General features: G+C 32.5%; 1 long non-coding RNA gene across 1 annotated transcript; it reads left to right on the top strand.

The window, feature by feature from the left end:
- Positions 1 to 6,560: 6,560 nt before the first annotated feature.
- LOC111905164 (uncharacterized) lies at positions 6,561 to 9,314 on the top strand. The gene is made up of 5 exons (XR_002854751.3): positions 6,561 to 6,858; positions 7,062 to 7,155; positions 7,284 to 7,973; positions 8,492 to 8,537; positions 8,766 to 9,314. It is a non-coding gene; the product is annotated as an uncharacterized LOC111905164 (long non-coding RNA).
- Positions 9,315 to 10,209: the final 895 nt, after the last annotated feature.

The raw sequence follows: 10,209 nt of genomic DNA, 5'->3' as shown, positions 1-10,209 counted from the left end.
GGCTGGACTTTCACGTCGTGACCTTGAGGTTCACGTCATGAATTTGAGCTGCATCATCTCGTAGTCTTGCCATTTGGGTCCTAGCTTCGGAAGGTGTCACTATTCTAGTTTAACGTAGTGTCTTTTATGTTCACGTCGTGAGGATTTAACACCTCACTCCCGTAGAATTCACACGTGTTTTGTAGCCTCAAAGTGTGCCCCGGACTACTTTCACGTCGTGAATCCAGACAACTAGGGTTTTCTACCACGTGTCATGCTCTAAGACAGCTGGATCTTCGGAAGGTCGTGACTTTTGCATACGAACTCTGTTTTTTGACGTTCTTTATATCCACGCGTAGGTAATTCCGAGTACTAAATATTTCTTTTAGATTCCAAGAGCTATTTATAAGTATATTTTAAAATCCTCTTGTCATAAGGATCTATAGCGTTAGAATTTATCATAACTTCTTCACGCGAAGTCAGATTTAGACGTTCTCTATATTTTTGGAATCGTATGGACGTATACTTTGATTTATACAATAAAGTATGTATGAATTTTCATATTTGCATTAGAATTATCATGAAATACATAGTAAGTTTACTACATTACTTGTTTGACAAAATCACATTACATGATTGGTATAATCGCATGTGATTGTTATTGACCTAATTTTGACTTTTGTTACAAATACATACCTAAAAAGCAATATGTAGAACAGGAAACTAAAAATCGGGATAAAGCTTGGTCCATCTATATGTGGAACCATCCTCAATCCATAGGTGGTGAAAGTACAGTGCTATAATAGAGATCTGAAATTGACTAGTTACATATGGCATATGTTTAAACAAATGGAAAGAAATTCATCTCCAAGAACGAACCATAAGTCAAAAGAATAAGCTAACAATGGATGAATCGTGAGTGAATTACGCGGAAAAAAATTGTTAGACTTCAAATCAGTAGAAAACTTAAATCATCGGTCTTCAAATCTACCATTTCAAGAAACCCACCAGCAACCTACATTTGAAAACATACGTGACAAAAATTTACGAAGGAAACAAAACAATAACATAAAAATGATAGTTAATCGTCTCTTTTTTAGAACTCTTAGTGAAAGCTGGAAGAAATCATGGATTCAAGTAGGAGTTTGTTGGAATAACAAATGGAAAAAGAATATCACTTATGATTATAACCTTAATGTAGCCATCATTGTCTCTCCCAATTACAATCACAAGTCCCTTATATCTACAAACAAAATTACAAGGAAGAAAATGTAAAAAGAAAATAACTAAAAAAAAGTTAAAAAGTGTAACTGATGATACATTATACATACTCATGCGTCACAACATTAGGAACTTCAAAACCGTTCTCCATGTATCCAACATTTCTAAGCCCACCGGTGCTTCAATTTGGCTTTAAAAATAATCACAAACAAGAATGAGAGTATCGGTGATAAGTACCTACATGAGAAAAAAAATTAGTATAAATTAAACAAAATATAAGCAGAAATGATGAGAATCAATGATTTACTTTTTAAGAAATTTATGGTTCAAAAGCATAATCATGGGATTAAAGAAAAAGATGTTGGAAAATTAAGTATGATAGACTCAAAATCAGACAATATCATCCCTGATGTTTGAAGATTGATTTGTGCTTCAAGATAGTTTGCCTAATATATTCTTTAGCATATCCATCTATGGTTTGTGTTGTTAGAAAGTTGTTATAATGGTGACTGTTTGTGGGGCCGGATATCTTGTGAGTTTTATCATCGTGATATGGATTCTAAATATCATTATTAAAATATTGTTGAGATCTATCATTGAACTTAGGAAATATGTCATGGATTCTACTTTGGCTCCCATTTCTTCTGCAATTAGATCAAGAACAAATTGATTTGTATATCACAACGAAGACATGAAGTGAATCTAATTCTATATTGTTTAAATGGGGTTTCAGTGTAAATTAACCTTCTTCTCATTTTGTGAAAATGGTAAAACACTACCATAATTGATCTGAGACAAATTTTAAGCATCATATTTGAAAAAATATCAAGTACAATAGCATTTTCAACCACCATTTGTGAAAAAAAGTAAAAGAAAGTAATGAAAATGGGAATTTTTTTTATTATAAAGCATATAGAGTATGATGACTCCTTTTTCTTTTTGCAAATTATAGCGTACCTTTGACATTTAAAAAAAATATATTCTTTACTTGCTATAGTGGAAAATCAAGTGATACAAATCGAGAACTGAAGAACACACACAAAGACACATGAAAATGGTAATTTATAAAATCAACTATAACCATTGAACAAATCGAGATGAATGCAAATAAAAACCTAAATCGGATCAATGAACAAATTTCACTATTGAGTTAATTTAATCTACCTTAGAAAGAATCGTGGGTGTAGATCCATTGCAGATTTCATGGTGTTCTTTTTCCACTGATACTTTCCTAAAGCCTACAATTTAAAAGAATTAGGGTAAGTAAAGGAAAAAGTTAAAAATCAACAGCCTGACAAACAATTATGGTAATGTAGAAGCATTGCAGTTTTTGTGGTTTTCCTTTCGTATCATATTCCTGATCTGACTAAGTTCGTCGTCGACATATGGGGATGAAATTGCTTTCGGAGATGAATTTGAGAGATAATGAAAGACCACCAATGATTTTCATTGCACATTTCAGATTAAATTGAATAAGAAAGAGTTCTGGTGAAAGATGTGATCGAAGATAGATAAGAAGGATTTAGATGAATACAATGGAATGCATAAGAAAGTAAAACATGTATCAACTTCACACCTCCAAACCAGCTATCAAAAGCTAAACCATAAACCATTGGCTTGAAACTATCATTATTCATAAGTTGTGATGAGATTTAATATATATATATATATATATATATATATATATATATATATATATATATATATATATATTATGTGATATGTAAAAGAGATAATTTCTTTTGTGCGATTAGAGCTGGAAAATATGTACCACGGAAAATCAACCAACATGTTATCAACCGAACCAAAAATATTTGTAACCAGTATTTTTGGTAGTCAATATGTTTGGTTGGTAGTTCCATACAAATTGCATAATCTTGATACAATAGTGGTACAAAGTTTTTAGTACCACGGTAATACCATTGTAACACTCCAAAAATCACACTAATTTAAAATTTTTCACAAAAATCAACCATTCTTCAGCATTGTTTACAAAATAGTCATTGTTTCAAAAGTACTAGTTCAAATCAGAGTCTTTTTCCCAAGATCCAGTGACAAAACAGGAAGTTGTGTACGCTCATGCCTTCGTCTTCCCTCAGAAGTACCTGGAACTATAAATTAAAATTGTAAGCCAAAGCTTAGTGAATTTCCCCCAAAGAAAGTAATGAAAATGGGAATTTTTTTTATTATAAAGCATATAGAGTATGATGACTCCTTTTTCTTTTTGCAAATTATAGCGTACCTTTGACATTTAAAAAAAATATATTCTTTACTTGCTATAGTGGAAAATCAAGTGATACAAATCGAGAACTGAAGAACACACACAAAGACACATGAAAATGGTAATTTATAAAATCAACTATAACCATTGAACAAATCGAGATGAATGCAAATAAAAACCTAAATCGGATCAATGAACAAATTTCACTATTGAGTTAATTTAATCTACCTTAGAAAGAATCGTGGGTGTAGATCCATTGCAGATTTCATGGTGTTCTTTTTCCACTGATACTTTCCTAAAGCCTACAATTTAAAAGAATTAGGGTAAGTAAAGGAAAAAGTTAAAAATCAACAGCCTGACAAACAATTATGGTAATGTAGAAGCATTGCAGTTTTTGTGGTTTTCCTTTCGTATCATATTCCTGATCTGACTAAGTTCGTCGTCGACATATGGGGATGAAATTGCTTTCGGAGATGAATTTGAGAGATAATGAAAGACCACCAATGATTTTCATTGCACATTTCAGATTAAATTGAATAAGAAAGAGTTCTGGTGAAAGATGTGATCGAAGATAGATAAGAAGGATTTAGATGAATACAATGGAATGCATAAGAAAGTAAAACATGTATCAACTTCACACCTCCAAACCAGCTATCAAAAGCTAAACCATAAACCATTGGCTTGAAACTATCATTATTCATAAGTTGTGATGAGATTTAATATATATATATATATATATATATATATATATATATATATTATGTGATATGTAAAAGAGATAATTTCTTTTGTGCGATTAGAGCTGGAAAATATGTACCACGGAAAATCAACCAACATGTTATCAACCGAACCAAAAATATTTGTAACCAGTATTTTTGGTAGTCAATATGTTTGGTTGGTAGTTCCATACAAATTGCATAATCTTGATACAATAGTGGTACAAAGTTTTTAGTACCACGGTAATACCATTGTAACACTCCAAAAATCACACTAATTTAAAATTTTTCACAAAAATCAACCATTCTTCAGCATTGTTTACAAAATAGTCATTGTTTCAAAAGTACTAGTTCAAATCAGAGTCTTTTTCCCAAGATCCAGTGACAAAACAGGAAGTTGTGTACGCTCATGCCTTCGTCTTCCCTCAGAAGTACCTGGAACTATAAATTAAAATTGTAAGCCAAAGCTTAGTGAATTTCCCCCAAAGTACCATCACACAACATATAATCAAACAGATAACGGGTCCACAATCTCCTGGTTGGATTACCCATGGCCCACAACCTTACTGTTGGAATGCACCGACACACAACCTTATGTTTGGAATGCCTAATACATAATGGGTCCATAACCACCTAGTTGGATTACCCCTGGCCCATAACCTTCCAGTTGGAATGCCCTAGCCCACAACCTTACGGTTGGAATGCTGCAGACGGTTGACTTACAACACAAAGCAGTATAGTCTTAACCCCACCATACCATGTCGACATGCGCATAAAAAATAACAGATAATCATATAACCAGTTACATAGTAGCAGACACAACTACACATTATTAATCTATAGCAACGTCCTAGATATCAGGATACATAACCAAAGGGGTCGGCATTGGTGACTTTGACCCCAAGAACAGTGAGGAAACTCATCTTACAATCCGAATGATAGTTAATAAGGTCCGAGCTTCGAATCTCCGTTGTACTTGTCACCTACCCATCAACAGTGACCAATTCTCAAACACAATCCAAAATATCCGAAATACCCTTAATTAAACATAGACAAAATCCTGGTCAAAGTCAACATCCCTTAATGTTAAATGTCCATCCTTACGTCGTGACCAGACCTTGGTCATGTTATGATAGTCCACTTGGTCCGATTCCAACTCGTCTCGACCCAACCTAGCCAACTCAGTCAAAGAAGTCACCTGAGTTGACATCACGACCTGAGCACCGACTTTCATGTTGTGAGCTCCAAGGATCTTAACAGAAAATGGGTGTTATTCAAATCTAATGCAATGAGATCTTATGTCTCACATCGTGAGCACCGTCTGGAACTGAAAGTCACTACATTAACTCCTTATTCTATTAATTCCTGGAATCCATCTCATCTAGAAGTTAAAGAGGACTCCTAAAGTCCATAAAAATGCATCCTTATTCTAGGTCAAAAGTGAAGAAATATGGTTCTAACTCACATGAATGTCTCTTAAACCTCACCAACTTTCAGATCTGGACAATATGATGATCAAGGAACTCTTAAAATCCATAAAATTGCTAAGTTTATGGATTTACTTCACTCAAGCATACTTAACATGAAGGAAAGTGCACAAAATCCTAGATCTACCCATGATATGCAATAAAGTTTAAATATTTGATACTTATAAAGGTCCGAACGCAAGAAGACGTCATGATAATGTTGCTAATTTGCCCAATCCACTAACAGATTACTCCTTTCCTCTTATTCTCTCCTTCTTTAAGCTAGAAATGCCACCAAATGGCTAAGAACTTCAAGGATGATAAATCTTAGGGTCCTCTGGGGCTTAGAGTGTGAGGGAGGCGGAGGGTGAACAACCCTAGCCCCCTGTTTCCTTTAAATACCAAACAAAATAGGTTTTTTGGTTCTCATACTGCTCTCACGTCATAAGCATTGGATTGCTCATGTCGGGATACTCAAAATGATGTGCGGGTCCAAATTACTCCTCACGACGTGAGCAAGCATTCTTTACGTTGTGAGAATGGCCAAAATTGAAAACTTTTAACTTAATAATAATAATAATAATAATAATAATAATAATATGCACCTGACCCGAGTGTTACAACCATATCAACCAATTCATTATATATATATATATATATATATATATATATATATATATATATATATATATATATATATATATATAAGTAAATCACCTTTTCTAAAAGTTAAGGAAAGTGGGTTTCTAAGAATTAATGTAGATTTTCTTTGGATTTTTGAGGAATTTTGTTGGAATTTTGAGGTATTTCACCATATTTTCTTTTTTTGGTCGCTACTTGATTTTTTAAATCTCACACGTGTATCCCACCGTCTCAATCCTCCATCATATTTTTAAATTTTAACACATGTATCCCACCATACGTCTTTTCCACCGCTTTTAATTCCTTCTTCAAGACTCCTCTTTTCTCTCTTTTTCTATACCTCACTGGTAATCGACTAGAATTTAAAGCTCAAGCGACATCCCCTCCTATGTTCTTCCTTTTTCTGTTGGAAACGATTTCAGTTTTTGATTTTTGAGTAGGTCACTTGCCCGATGAGTTTATTAAGCTCCCTCTTTCACTTGAACTGATCCTCCCTCTCTCATTCCTATTCTATTCATGTGAAATTGGGGATTTTTAGCATTTTTTTGTTATTGGTTCTCTATTTATTTCTTAATGAGCGATGGTGGTTCCAAACATTGGATTTCTTCTTCAGGTAATTCTCTCTTCCAGCGATATCCTCTAACGCTCTCCTCTCTAACCCTAAAAGGTCGATGTTCAACTCTCTCGCCCAGCACCGCACCACAACCATCACCACCTTCTTTTCTCTCTCCTAGATACTAGCATCAGAAAACTTCGATTTCTTTAGTTCTTCATGTATCATCTTTGTTTGATTTTGAAACTGGTGTTTCTTTGCAGCATGAAGTTGTGCATGGTGTTGTTCTAAGACCGATTTCCAAATGATCTCTGGTTTTGATTTTAGGGCTTTTTGGTTCTTGGCTACCGATTAAAGGTAATAATTCTTCTTTCAATTCCAATGTTTTTTTTTGTTTTTTAATTTCCTTTAAATTTTGTTCTTTTATGATGCACCGATTGAGGATTTTAGCATCTCATTTCTCTGCTGTTGTTTTCCCCAATTAGGAATTCTCCCAAGTACATCGTCAAGATTTGAAAAAAGGTAGACTTTATGCTTTTCTTTCCCTCTGCATCGCCACCTCCAGCGAATTTGAAAGAACACTTGCCACCAACTTTAATCAAGCTGCAGATTCGACATATCTGCCATTCTGGCTGACCAGCATCCCATTTGCCTTTTTTAGTGTCTTCTTTCCTTTATTAAAGGTACAATCGTGTCACGGATTGAGATACAGGAAGAGATGGGATCAAAGGGTTCTAATGTTGTATGTAAGTATTTACTTATTTACGATTGTGGTAATTCATTATTCAATCCCTTTCCTCTCTAATTTAACATGAGATTCTCTTTTTGTGTTTTTTTGGCATTGTGAATTTAATTTAGGTTCAAGTTGGATCAAACCCACAAATTATATTAGAAATGTTAAATTTCTAATTGTTGATTGCCACTCTCATGATGGATTTACAGTGCCTCTTTTGCAGTTGACATATAATCCTAACCATCATGAGAGTGGCAATCTTTGTACTGGCGTAACTTCATATCCATTAATTGAGAAGAATGGAGATCAGGTTGAAGAGAATGGCCTTTAGTGTTCAAAGTCCACCAAAAGTCCAACTTTTAACCTTCTTCCTCTTGCTCTCACTCAAACTCTACCATAGTTTCAGTTGAACCGTATACATTTCTCTTCTAGCTATGTCAAGGTTCTTAATTTTTTTTTCTATCTCAAATTTTTGTATGGTAATATTTGTTTAGTAAGTAAAGATGAAAACTCTGTACTGGATTGGTTGTAGAAACAAGTAATGATGATATATTCATCACAAATACATTCATAACCTCAAACCAGAAAGAAATTGAGTTGGTAAAATATCGAGTAAATCCCATTTTTTTTAAAATTGATATAAATTCCAAAGATCAAACATCATAGTAAAAAAGGAGATGCACACCCCTGAATCATATCATCTAAAATCTGACAGTGCTTACACTTGTAACTCTGGTTTGCAAGATAGATTATCCGATTTCTCCTTCTAATGATGCTATAAATCACATGGTCTGTTATATAAATGAATACATAAGCAATGCCATTTTTCTAAATATAGAAAAGTAGAATATGGTTAAGAAAATGTGTGACTATCTCAAGATCCGGTTTAAGTTTTATCAACTCTATTCCATCATCTTTGTTCTTAAATATTAACCTATTTTTTGTATTTTATGAATGCAGGACTTAAAATGACAATATAAATGAAATTGCTAGAAGTGTTTAAATGGTACCGTTAACTACTCTATGTACTTTTTTTTCGTTTGTATTTTTCCGACAAGTTCTTGACCATAAGCAGTTCTTTTTTAGTAGTAAACATTAAGTATTTTTTTTTTCCAATCAAACAAAAAAAGCTTCAATCTTTTTTTCAAATTTAGCCATTTTGAGTTGTTATATTAGGTTTTAGAGGTAACTTTGTGATACCATATTTCACGACCCTTTCTTATTGTTTTAATAGGAAGAAATTTGGAACCTCATGATTCTCCTCAAGTTACTTATTCACCAGTGGTTGATGAAGACCTTCTCATGATTATGAAGGTAAATATTTTGTAATTAATGTATTATACTATTTAGATTCTGTCTAATTATAGCATTGTACTTTTTCTAATGTTTTTCTTATTCGGACGTTATACATTGAGAAATCTACCTAACTATAACATTAAAATTTGATTTGTGTGCTCGTGAGACTTATAATAGTATTTTAGTTTAAGACAAGGACCATTGAGCTTGATGGAAAACAGTCAAACTGCAAAGATGGGACTGCTCGTCAGGAATGCATACTTAATGACTTAATGATGTTCTAGCTCTTGTTGATAGCATTGGCATCAAGCCCATGAGTAATATCTATAATCTTTTGATTTGTTAGTGTTATCATGTGTTCCTATGATTGTGTCTACTGCTTTTCCATTCGTGAAGGGAGCAGTTTTTTTTTTCTTCTGATGCTGTAAATGAATTAAAGGTCGTTGGTCAAAGCAATTATGAGTTGGTATACTTGTATGATGTTAATCTTGTGGATGCAGTATGGAAAGAATCAAAGTTAATTCCTCTAAACATACCTATAAGAGTGTTGAATTAAACCATCTAATTTGAGGTTTGAACTCTGACGTTTGTTTGCTTTTATGTATCAAAAATTCTATATATAAATATGTTCATTTTGCAATATGTATATACTACTGAAAATTAAATCTAAACAATGATTTTTTTTGGAATAAATAAGAAATGTCTTGCTCCTACATAGCTGTGAAATGACCCTGGGCCGTCCTTAGGACGGCCTTTAAATTTACCTAGTATATATATATATATATATATATATATATATATATATATATATATATATATATATATATATATATATATATATATATATATATATATATATATAATAAGCTTTGATATTAGCAGTTACTATATTAGTAAATTTGAAGTTTAAACTCATGTTGGTTTGTCCTATGTTTCTTTAACTGTTATTAACTTTTAAACTTATGGTTGAACTTAAAAAATCATTTTGGATCGAAACTTCAATCCACCACAATTACAAACCTCTAATTTACAAGAACCCCCTCATTCATGTTTAACATGGAAATCTTCATTCATAAAACCTTTCATACATTATGGTATATACTATAATCAACATATACCAACCGAGATTATTGGTACCATACAAGTTAGTATCGACTATATTTATACGGTACTGGTAAAAAAAACTATTATAATTGGTACAGTACACAGTTTAGGGGAAAAAAATATATGGTACCATAAACCAATTTCACCCCTACGTGCTATAATTAACTATTAACATAATCAAAACATATATATATATATATATATATATATATATATATATATATATATATATATATATATATATATATATATATATATATATATATATATATATATAT

This window comes from Lactuca sativa, chromosome 2, assembly GCF_002870075.4.
Source record: "Lactuca sativa cultivar Salinas chromosome 2, Lsat_Salinas_v11, whole genome shotgun sequence".
In the NCBI taxonomy this organism is placed as follows: Eukaryota; Viridiplantae; Streptophyta; class Magnoliopsida; order Asterales; family Asteraceae; genus Lactuca; species Lactuca sativa.
Note: the sequence above shows the minus strand (reverse complement) of the source record. Positions and strands in the feature narration are given on the sequence as shown.